Raw genomic sequence first — 10,943 nt, 5'->3', positions numbered from 1 at the left:
GATTGATATCGTTTTTAATATCGTTATCGCACAAAATGAAAAAAGCGATATCGCAATATGAAAATTCCCATATCGCCCAGCCCTATGTTCACACCACGCTCGGCAATGCACGTTCAAGCGACCACTACCAATGAAAAGTCTATGTAAACTTGGGTAAATGTGCATTTTGAACAAAATTATATAAGTCTTTCCTATATCCCAATAGAGCTATAATAAAAAGACCAAGGCTGAATCTGAGTTCTTCCCCTATGGCTTCTCCCTTACCCTTTATTTAGCCCTCCAAGCAGAGAGTTTTGGAAACATAGTGTCTTTAAATTCGGACGTCACTCCCATTCTATGATGTCATCAGTAGTCGCCGGTCAGCTACGTTATAGCGGCGCTCAGAAAATACATAATAACAACATTGGTTTAGTAACTTTAAAAAGGTTGTGCTGAAACAGAAAGTCATGACTTATATTTAAATGTAAACTTCTTTGCTGAAGAAGAGTTTCTCTTCCGTGGCACAACGCGAAACGGTCAACCCTCCCCCATGGAGGGCCCCACATCCATCCGAGGGGGGAGGGTTAGCCCTTAAAAAAACTATTTTAGACAACTCTACCCCTTAAAATAGGGGAAGAATTCGAATTTGGCCCGATATATGCACGAGATTTACTACTGTGGCGTTTCTTCCAGCTGTAGGTGGCATATATGCGCTAGTAAACATTTGAAAAAAAAGAAAAATCTCCTCTCTGCTTGTCTGTTGTGCACACCGTGTCACATGCATGGAGTGAATGCAGCATTAAGCATGAGTATACTCCAATTTCCTGTTAGCATAAATGTTTCATTCATATTTTTATACATATGAATGTTATAAGTGACACAGACTCACATGGGAGTCAGTGCACATTCAAACATATTTTTGTACCAGCTTTTCGCTCTGCCTGCTCCATCTAAAAAATCTCTGATAGCTGTGTGGAGCAGAGGGACGTGTCACCTTGTTTAATCTAAACTTTGTCAAATGCAGTCGGCTTGCTGGTGCATGCACCATCTAACCCTTCACAGTGCAATACAAGCAACTGGCGAACCGATTCGGCGGCACAGGTTGAAGCTTTTTTGAGTAAAATTGAAAGCAAATGTCATTTATCGATTTTAATTTCCCAAACCTGTAAGTGAAAGCTCTGCACTCGGTTGGAAAACTAGGAATCAGAGGGATATAAACTCCCCAGAGAATTGTGTCTGATAGCTGCACAAGCTGAACTGAACATTTCAATTACCTCCAGGGGGCTGAAGAAGTACTGCAGCAGGGAAATGTGGCAGATGCAATATTTAAATTGACTGTCAGTGGAAGAAAAATGCTGCTAGGTTTTTATTTGACTACACAGTTTAGAAAACACAAACAGGAATGGGGAAACAAATGCATCACAGCCACACTTGGAGCTCTCGCTGTTCTACGGTGAACAGGATTGTAGATCAGGCCAAAGGGATGAAATTGAAAGACCTCGCTCTTTAGATATGATGAATGCTTATGGAGCCTCCTGTAGTGCATCTGTGAGAGCAGATGAATGAGGAAGAGAGGCTGGTAAATTGGGTCACATGAACTTAAGGTTTCTGGGTAATGCGATGAAAAGAGTGCAGTTGGTTGACGGCATGTTTTCTCGCCTGGATTTCCTCTGACTTCTGTTTGTTCCTGAGCTGCTGGCATTGCTGGAAACATGAATACATTTTGCTGGATGCTTTGAAAGACTGGCATAAAAATTCATCTTTCAAACCAACCCTTCGTTTATTTTAGAAACTAATGTATGTCTATTAAAAAAATAGTTCATTTTACTGGGTATTGCAGACTCAATTTGATTATTGAATGAAAGCTGGCTTAGTCCAAATTCCCTCACAACACACTTAGTGCATTATATTTGGGTTGTTTCCCATCATGTAGGGATGTCCGAATCAACAATTCCAAAATCCAAGTCAATGAACAAGTGTGCATAAATTCTTACTTGATTGGCAAATATGGATCACACTACCTAGAACACAGTGGATTAATAAATAGTAGAATGTTCATATTTTTCATGCTTTTACTTCAGCAAACAGGTGATGTCATATTTGGTGCTTAAAAAAAAAAAAAAAAGAAAGAAAGAAGTGATTATGGTGTCCGAATTGCATCAAAATCCAGGGCACTTGATAGTCCCAAACTACATTTATTTTAAGGGGTTAGGAAGTAGCGGGTGAAGTTTAACACAACCAATTTCTGGGTTTTGTTTTTAAATTAATTGTTTCCTAAATAAAAGCAAAGAGACAAAGTCAGTTTAATTAACACACTCAACATCAACATTCATCTGACTTCTTTGCATTATCGAGACAGGTGTCTCAGTAACATTACAACACAGTCTATGTTGCCACTCATTGATCAATTTTTGCAAATGTTCTTTGTCGAGGTTATTCATTTAGAAGGAACTGCACTTAATTTGTTTCATCTTTCGGCTTATCCTGTCAGGGGTCACCACATCAAATCACCTTTCACTGATTCAAGTGGTTTGGCAGAGAGTTTTACGCAGGATCCCCTTCAGACATAACCCTGTATTTTTGTCTGGGCTGGGGACCAGCACAGGAAGACTCAGGTCCCCTTGTGGTTACATGGGTTTGGCAGCAGCATGAAGGGTCTTGGCTTAGGACCCACACTGAATAAAGCTCATTGAACACCCTAGGAAGCAAACTGGGTTTCTCCCGCGCCAGCTCGACAACCAATCAACTGAGCTGTCAAGCCGTTATTCACACTAAAAACTGTTTGAACAAAGAGTCTGCATTCATTTAATCATAAAATAATCTGTTGATTAAAAAGCTTTTAGCCAAGCCTGAAATGATTCATACTAGTGGCAAAGGTTGGATTTGTCTCATGTTGAAATGCCAATAAACGCTGAGATACCTCTTGTAGATTGTTTCATTTCCTTCTCACGCTACATTCACACCAAGCATGTTCTTGAACGCATGTTAAGCGTTTAGTGTTTTCACTCAACTGTTGCTATCCGATACTAGTGCATATCCGCCACCTACAGTCGGAAGAGTCTTAAAAAGAGGTCTTAAGAACATGTGCTCCGATGCGTGAATGCGAGAGTATTGAATGCAAAATGAGCATATGGCCACGTTTGCGTAGGCTTTTAATTGGAAGTGGTGTGAACGTAACTTGAGAGATGTCAATGACAGTTTTGGTCAAGAAAATGCTTGGTGGTTGAATTAAAACAACTAAGTCCAAAATTTGCTGACGGTGTGAATAATTTAGGACTTGACTGTAAATTATGTGATCAAGCCTGATAAATAGCATACGAATTTTAAATGCTTAAAAAAAAGTACAGGTCATTTGTACACTGCAAAGATGAAAAAAAAATCTCCAGAGCTTCAATTAGTCCATTCATGAATACAGATTTTTGGTTAGAAAAACAAGATCCAGGGTAAATGGCATATACTTAAGTAGGACTTTACTACTGTTTTAAAAGGCTCATAGAGCTTTACAGTAATAGTCCCGTTCACCCATGCACACACATTCACACACTGATGGTGGCTCCACTGCTGAACACTACCTATAACAACACTACCTATAACAAACAGAAACAATGTGGGGCTCAGTGTCTTACCCAAGCCCTTTGACACATGGTTGGCATTAGAGATCAACCGCTCTACCTCTACTTGTTTCATTAGGTAGAAAACACTGAATAATTTGTTTCCAAGTACAGCTTTTCAAAAGGTTGTTAAAGCCTAACAGGCCCCAAACTCTCTTTATGTATGTTTGGGAATTGTTGAATGAGCCCAAAGGATGGGGAGAATAGGGTGAAATGAGCCAGTGGGTAAGTTGACCCATCCCTTGTATCTATGCAATCCCTTCCATGTTTTGTTGTGGTACAATAAATGTATTTAAGAATTACCCCTCTTCCCAGTAGAAGTTGTAAATACTTTTTTGAAAAAAAAAAAATATTTTTACCAGTCAAATGAAAAAAAAATTGGTGTATAAACAAATTTCTAAAAGTGAATTTCTTCATCTCTAAAATTACATATCATACATGTTTGTGCCTTACTAAAGTGTAAAATCAAGTGGACAACTTTAGTAAAGATTAGCTTGAATTTCTAAACTAGCTTGTTTTTTTCCAAAATGGTGGCTAATGAAGCAAATTGAGCCAGTGGTTTTTCTTATCCTCTAGGGGACAGAAATTCACTTAAGTTCGACATATAAAATTAAATTCAATTTGAGTGGGTGTACCACTAATTGTGGGTGGTCACAGTGTAGTTGGGTGATAAAGAAGAACTGAATCGACACAAACAAACAAGGTCACGAAAGGTTTGACTGGTAGGATGTACAAGAAATGATAGGACTCAACAGGTTAATTTTGTGTTCTTCAACCCTTTACAGTAACATTATTTTTTCAGGTAGTGGTACAAATTGGTCTAGCTTAGTTGATGATTTTGTCATTGAAAGATTTGCATCAAAAATGCACAACATTGACAACCTTTGTGGGTCTCAACATTAAATGATTGGATAAATGTTTATTCTTGAATACACATGGGGTTCACACTGTACAAGCAGGGAGGGACCTCTTATTTTTCTACTGTTTAGTGCATGTCCACCACCTAAAGTTGGAAAAGACTTGGTGTAAAATGTGAAAGCTGTGCAAATTTTGTGAATCTTGCTCAAGACTTTTTCTTTCACAGCTCTGCTCATATTCATAAAAGACTTGGTATCATATATATCCAGCTGTGCACAAACCGCCATTATTAATTCCTCTGTACGATTAATTTTCCATGTCATACATACGTCACTACCAAATCCAAGTCCCTGATTGGTCAATGATCTACCAGGTTTAACTTTCAAAATGCTTTCAATAGTTTTTATGTAGAGCCCAAAAACGGTCATAGAAACTTGTGTAGCAAAGCAAGAATGAAAGAGTTTTAAACAGAGAAGACCTAAATGTGCGTTTCCATAGAATTTTCATTGAAAGTGGTCACTCGAATGTGCGTTGCCGAGGGCATTATGAACGTAGCTTTGACCATTTGAATACTGAATACTTATTAGACTTAAATGTCTGTAGATCTCATTCGTCCAGGTAGATTCCATCCCACTAGTAGGTAAAAAGAGCAACTGGACTTAGGAGTTCCTCACTTTTGAACTGAGAATGTCTCTCAAAGAAGAGGGGAAACATCTCTATTATAATAGATAAGCCAAGTCCAGTTGACTATATTTTACTTACTACTTTGAATTTAACAGTTAAGGAGTTTGAAAGACAACTGGTTATTTATAAAATTGTCTAATTTTTTTGTCGGTTGAATAAACTCGGGATTACTAAATATTCTCAGATTATCCCAAGGTAGATCACCTTATCCTTTGTCTCGATTCAACTTGCCCCTGACCTGGGTCAAGTTGAGCCAGAAGTCATTATTTTGGTCAGTTTAGTCAGAGAAACATTCTGATAATGTAATTTGATAGGAGAAATCCCCAATTTAAGATGTGTTTTTAATTTATTTCTTGTTGTTTCCACTAACCTCCAAGACCGCAAAAGTAAGGAGTGGCTCATCTTACCTCACTTAGCGTTTAGCTTCTTAATTGAAAACTAAAGTATATTGAAGCTAGACACAGTTCACCAAATGTGTTTTAGGGACAATTCAGTCCCTGTTCCCTGTAAATAGGTCCAAGTTTTCTTTCTCTTTTACATTTGTGTCCAGTTTCTACATCCATAAGTAAATATTGTGCTTAGCCTTACTGCTAGCACTAAGCTAGCTTGTTTATTTATCTTAAAATGGCTCAATAAGGAACTTTTGAATCTCACTTTTTTTGTATGTATGTGTATGTTTAATTGCATTTAAGCTAGCTCAGTTAGCTAATTTTTGAAGTAACAAAGTTTTTCAAGCTATTTGGCACCTATAATTTTAGCTTTGGTGATTTGTCAGTATAGCTGCTATATAGCATTTATAGGAGCAGCTACACCTTTTACCAAAACAAAATTAAACATATTAGATTAGCATCAAATTGTACTTATTTTACAAAAGAAGTATGCTTTAGATGATTGTTTGAGGTTTCTGGGTACCAGGCAACCTGTAAGTGAACAACTGAAGGATTCATGGATCCAGAACTTTCTTGGGAGGTGTCTGAGATGGTCAAATTACCCAAACTAATAGTAAAATGTCTACCTGTTTATTTTAAAATGCAAGAAGTTTAGAATGTGAACATGAAAGAGTCAGTCGTCAATGAGAATAATGAGCTTAATTCTATTAGAAGAAGAGTTTTTATATCATCTGATAACCTATTTTTGTAGAGGAATGTTGCTCTTTTAGATTGGCGTTCTGCTCTAATTTAATTTCATTACCGTCAGCATAAGCAGGCTTTTTATTGGGGCCCGGCACATGCACGAGGAGGTGAGGGGGCGTCCTTTACCTTGGCAGAGACAAGAAGACAAACTGGATTTTAGGGCGGATAGATCTTGTCGACAGCACATGCCGCCTCTTGGCAAGGGAAGAAAAGTCAATACTGGGTGAGCCCTTTCTTACTTCCTAAGATTTACAGTATCTGCAGCTTCATAGCCCCATACTTCACTAGATGAATGAGTATTTCATACGGTGCCAACTGGCTCAACATGAGTTGAGCTGAAGGTCATGGTGACTCATTTCCAACTCTGAAACGGTGCGGCTGAAAACGGAGGCAGCCCAAATCTCTACCAGTGATTTGCCTTAATGGTACAAAGCAGACACCTCTGCAGAAAGGAGCAGACTGCAGCCTCGTGGAACAGCACTGATGCAACATGCGTGCGCCGCACAAAGCGACGAACGCAGTCGAGTGCGGACGGTTGTCAAACCTCAAGGCATATGGCTGGGTGCCCCATGCCTCTCAGCTAATTGAGTCCTAATGAATCATTGGTTTGGCATCCTACATGTCCCTGATGGTGGCTGTTGTCATTGATGCATTGAAGATGCCCAGCCCTCTAGAAGTGAAGGGGCAGCAATGGCTGCTCTGGCTGAACAGTGGAGGCAGGCTTTACTCACTCAACAGATGTTACAGACCAAGGCGCAAGGATTAGTAGCCACCCAACTCTGCTCAGTGGAAATAATTGTGTGATGGGCTGGCAATTCATTGCCCCATTTGACTCCAGTTACACACTGCATGGTGTTGAGCCGCCATCAGCTCCAAAGAGTCACTTTGTCGACTATGGAAACAGTTAAATGGTGCTTGAAAGCTGCTTTTGCATAATTTATATCAATATTGTCTACACAACATCCTAAATTAAATGTAAACATTAAAGCGGCCTTGATTACCAACAATTACTGGTACAATGGTTTCATTAGTTTGCTACTTTTTCATTGTTTTTCTCCTTTCAGTGTGGAGCTGCCAAAATAATTGGGCCGCAATGTGATTTAGTATTGGTGTTTGTAAACAGAACGATACCAAATTACCTGCATAAATTGATATTGTGGAGATTTGAGCAATTTCCTATTTAATAAGAGAGGAACTGAAATAAAGTTGTAATTCACAGCCTCATAACAGGAGAGGGGGGGACCAGGTAATGTTCATTGTTCAGAAGGGGATGCAAAACAAAAGCCTTATTCCAATTTTACCTCTGAAATGGACCTGGACCAAATATGTTGGCTGGAAATGCTCATTTTACTACGTTTCAATTTGAGGGTTTTATACTTTGCACAACTGCTTATTGGCACCATTGAGAGAAAGCTAAATAAATAAATTTCCATTTGCTGAATTTGCTCAGTCAGAGGTCTATTCGGGCTAAAAATGTTGGTTCTTTCCAAGACATTAGAGCAACCATTCGACCTCTTTACTGTGAAAGCACAATGGCAGTTCTGGCAGGAGCACGAGCTTGCAGCAAATGCAAAGATGGAATAAGCTCTTCCCCCTAATAACACAGCAAGTAGCTGTTTAAAAAGGCTTGAGAAGATACTGCAGCTTTGGGGGCCACACTTTTTGGGCATGGGAGCTTCTTTTGAAAATACCACCTCCAAAAGATCTACTTAATATATATAAGTATAGTTATACATACAATAAAGTCATATATTATTGAATCATAAATTAAAATTTTCATATAAATACAAAGACTTATTAAGAAAAGCACATTTTTAAGTAAAATAAAGAATTAATTTAAATTAAATTGATAAACTGTGATGACAATTTAAGATAAAAAGTTCCTCTGTCATTTTTCCTTCAACAGTTTGTCTGTAGTTTATGTCAATGGCCCCTCTGCAAATGGACAGCAGAAACGTTCCGCGTGTGTTCTGATTGAGGTTCTTTTTGACTTTTTGTGTGACTGACCTCAAGCCAGTGGAGAAAAGATAAGTCACACTAGCAGCTACCGTTATTTCAGAGAAGGACAAACTCTGATAGCGGAGCAGTGACTAGGGTTGTAACAATTCATTTTAACAAGAATTTGATTCATATAAATTGCTGTTCTTTATACAACTTGTATTTAAAATTGGTTTATTTGGAACAATCTAATTCACAAAAAAAAAAAAAAAAAACGGATAGAAATTGATTAATTTAACCAATTAATCATTGGGTTGCCAATACAATATATAATTGATATTGGTTTATTTGGAACAACCCAATTCACGAAAGAAATAGAAAATGATTATTCTAACCAATTAATCGTTGGGTTACCAATAAGATTTTTGGTTAATATCGGTTTATTTAGAACAATCTGATTCACGAAAGAAATAGACACAAATTGATTAATCTAACTGATTAATCAATGGGTTGCCGATACAATTCTGTTTATTTTGAGCGATCCAATTAATGAAAGAAATTGATTATTCTAACTGATAACTTGTTACACCTCTATCAGTGACATATGTTTCAGAGTATGTTTCATGTCAGTCAAGTGCTGAACTTGACAGCATTAAAAAAATATATAAATATTTTAATTTTTTCAATGGCCCACGATCTACCCATACATCCTTTGCAGGGTTGCTCACGATCGATTTCTTAGACACCCCTTCTGTAGTTATTGTTTCAGTAACTTCAGATCTAATTAGACAAATCTTCAAACTTTCCCAGAGAAATATCAGGATTAACCTCGACTATTTTCAGCTTTTACTTTCATTAATCCCTCTTAAGAGATTGAAGACTCTTCCTGAGCGTAGAAAACACCCGTCTTGCCGATTGTACTCCCTTCGGAGCATGTGCATCATTCTACCTCCCACAATGCAACACTATCTAAGCAATCTCTCTCTTTTGTCTGGCTGAGGCAGCCGGCACCACCTCTGACCCGCCTCCGCTAGCAATCACAAATTCATGAATGAATGGTGTAAAGCTACATTTTGAATAGAGGACCATTCAAGCAAGAAATGTCCAGGTAGCCCATTGGAATTATCTGGAATGTTTCAGGTGAGACCCAGACAGCTAAAAAAAACCCTATCAGATGAGCCAACAGGGAATATTGTTTCTGCTTGACATATTTTTTTTTAACTCTTAAGTAGCTCATTGCATCTTTAAACTTCAGACAAATGGACATTTAGCCAGTGGAGTGCTAACCCACCTTTTGAATACCAGCAACCATAATTGTGTCACTGCAGTCTCGGTCTAATGCACATACAGCTTCACTTTATAGACATGTCCAGATTTTTACAGCTGATATTTCTTATGTTTTGGATCTAAATTGTTGCTTTTGACGATTTCAACACGTATCCTTGGTCTTCAACAGACCAGAACATTCAAAGCTTGAAAAAATAATAATAATTTAAGGTTGAGGTTCTGCAGTGCTCTGGCCTTGAACAGGATAGTCAATAAAACGAGACCCAATAAAGCAGATTTTGCAAAAGATGAAGGCAACTCTGGTAAGCGTGTTCGCTGAAAAGCTCCTGTGATTCACCCAGCAGAGGAATATGTTGAAAAACCTCAAGGGAGCTGAAGCCTAAGGAGAACTGCAGAGAATGAGATGCAATGGGGGCTGCAGATCTGAAGACTACCTCCTAATTTTACCCCGCTCCAGACTAAGACGGCACACATTTGGAAATTAGGGCTCCATATAATTCCAGAGAATATATCCGAAAAAGTTAATCCCTAACCACTTTTCTGACTATAGCTGCAGGGGAAAAGCCAGTATGGTCCTAATTTGATGAGATATAGCCTCAATGTGTTGCCTTAGCTGTCGCAGGCTCAATTAAGTGGTTCGATTCCACTGGGAGCCCCAGACAAAGAAGCCCTTTTGGAAGCGTTAATGCTCTCTAGTGTTTTGTTCAGCTCCATCTTAAGCTCCACATCTCACACTGGGCTGCAAAGAGCTGCTTTTGGGGATGACAACTGGAAAATGCAGCCCACTTTATGTGTGTGTGTGTGCAAGGGGGGGCTGTGTTTGTGTACATGCGTCCCACAATTGAGCCAGCCACTGCAGCTTAGGATCTGTTGCAGAACAGCCTCGGTAAGGAGATTATGAGAGGCAGTTTGGCCGGCCGGTCGAAGCAGTTGTGAACTTTTTGGCGCCACGGTCAGAATGCTAAAGGAGACCTTCGCTCGTGTCTTTGGGAGGATGCGTCCCAAGACCTGCAGTCTGTCTGCAATATTTAAGGGCATCCGTGTTCCAGCTGCTACGCTGTTGCCACCGCTGCAGCATGCCGTCTCCCCCTGTGCTCTTGTGAGCATTCAAGCAGGAAACACTGGGCATCATGAGGGACATATGGCCCAGTAATGAACTTTGCATTTGAACTGGTAATGTTGGCACATATTCAGTTTTAGTCAAGTAGGGGAGGATGTACTCATGAGGGGGAGGGGGGTAGAATAAAGAAGCGTCTGTAAGGAGATTGTTGGTGCATTGGTTCAAATTGCACACACACACAAATAAAAAACTACAAAAAGTTTTGCATATTTCATACAAAATCTGCGCAAAACGCTCCTCAATTAACTGGATTAATTCGAGCCCACGTGATGACCTGTCAACTTTCAGTGTCAGACCTGCAGGGGACTCTCAGAAGGGCCTAGTTGGATGGGT

The 10,943-nt window shown here is 39.1% G+C and overlaps 1 protein-coding gene across 1 annotated transcript in view; it reads right to left on the bottom strand.

The window, feature by feature from the left end:
• The window catches only part of dab1b (DAB adaptor protein 1b), an 85,591-nt gene that overhangs the window by 73,569 nt on the left and 1,079 nt on the right, over window positions 1-10,943 (bottom strand). The gene's annotated exons all lie outside the window — the stretch shown is intronic.

Source organism: Oryzias melastigma, linkage group LG17, assembly GCF_002922805.2.
Source record: "Oryzias melastigma strain HK-1 linkage group LG17, ASM292280v2, whole genome shotgun sequence".
Classification (NCBI taxonomy): Eukaryota; Metazoa; Chordata; class Actinopteri; order Beloniformes; family Adrianichthyidae; genus Oryzias; species Oryzias melastigma.
Note: the sequence above shows the minus strand (reverse complement) of the source record. Positions and strands in the feature narration are given on the sequence as shown.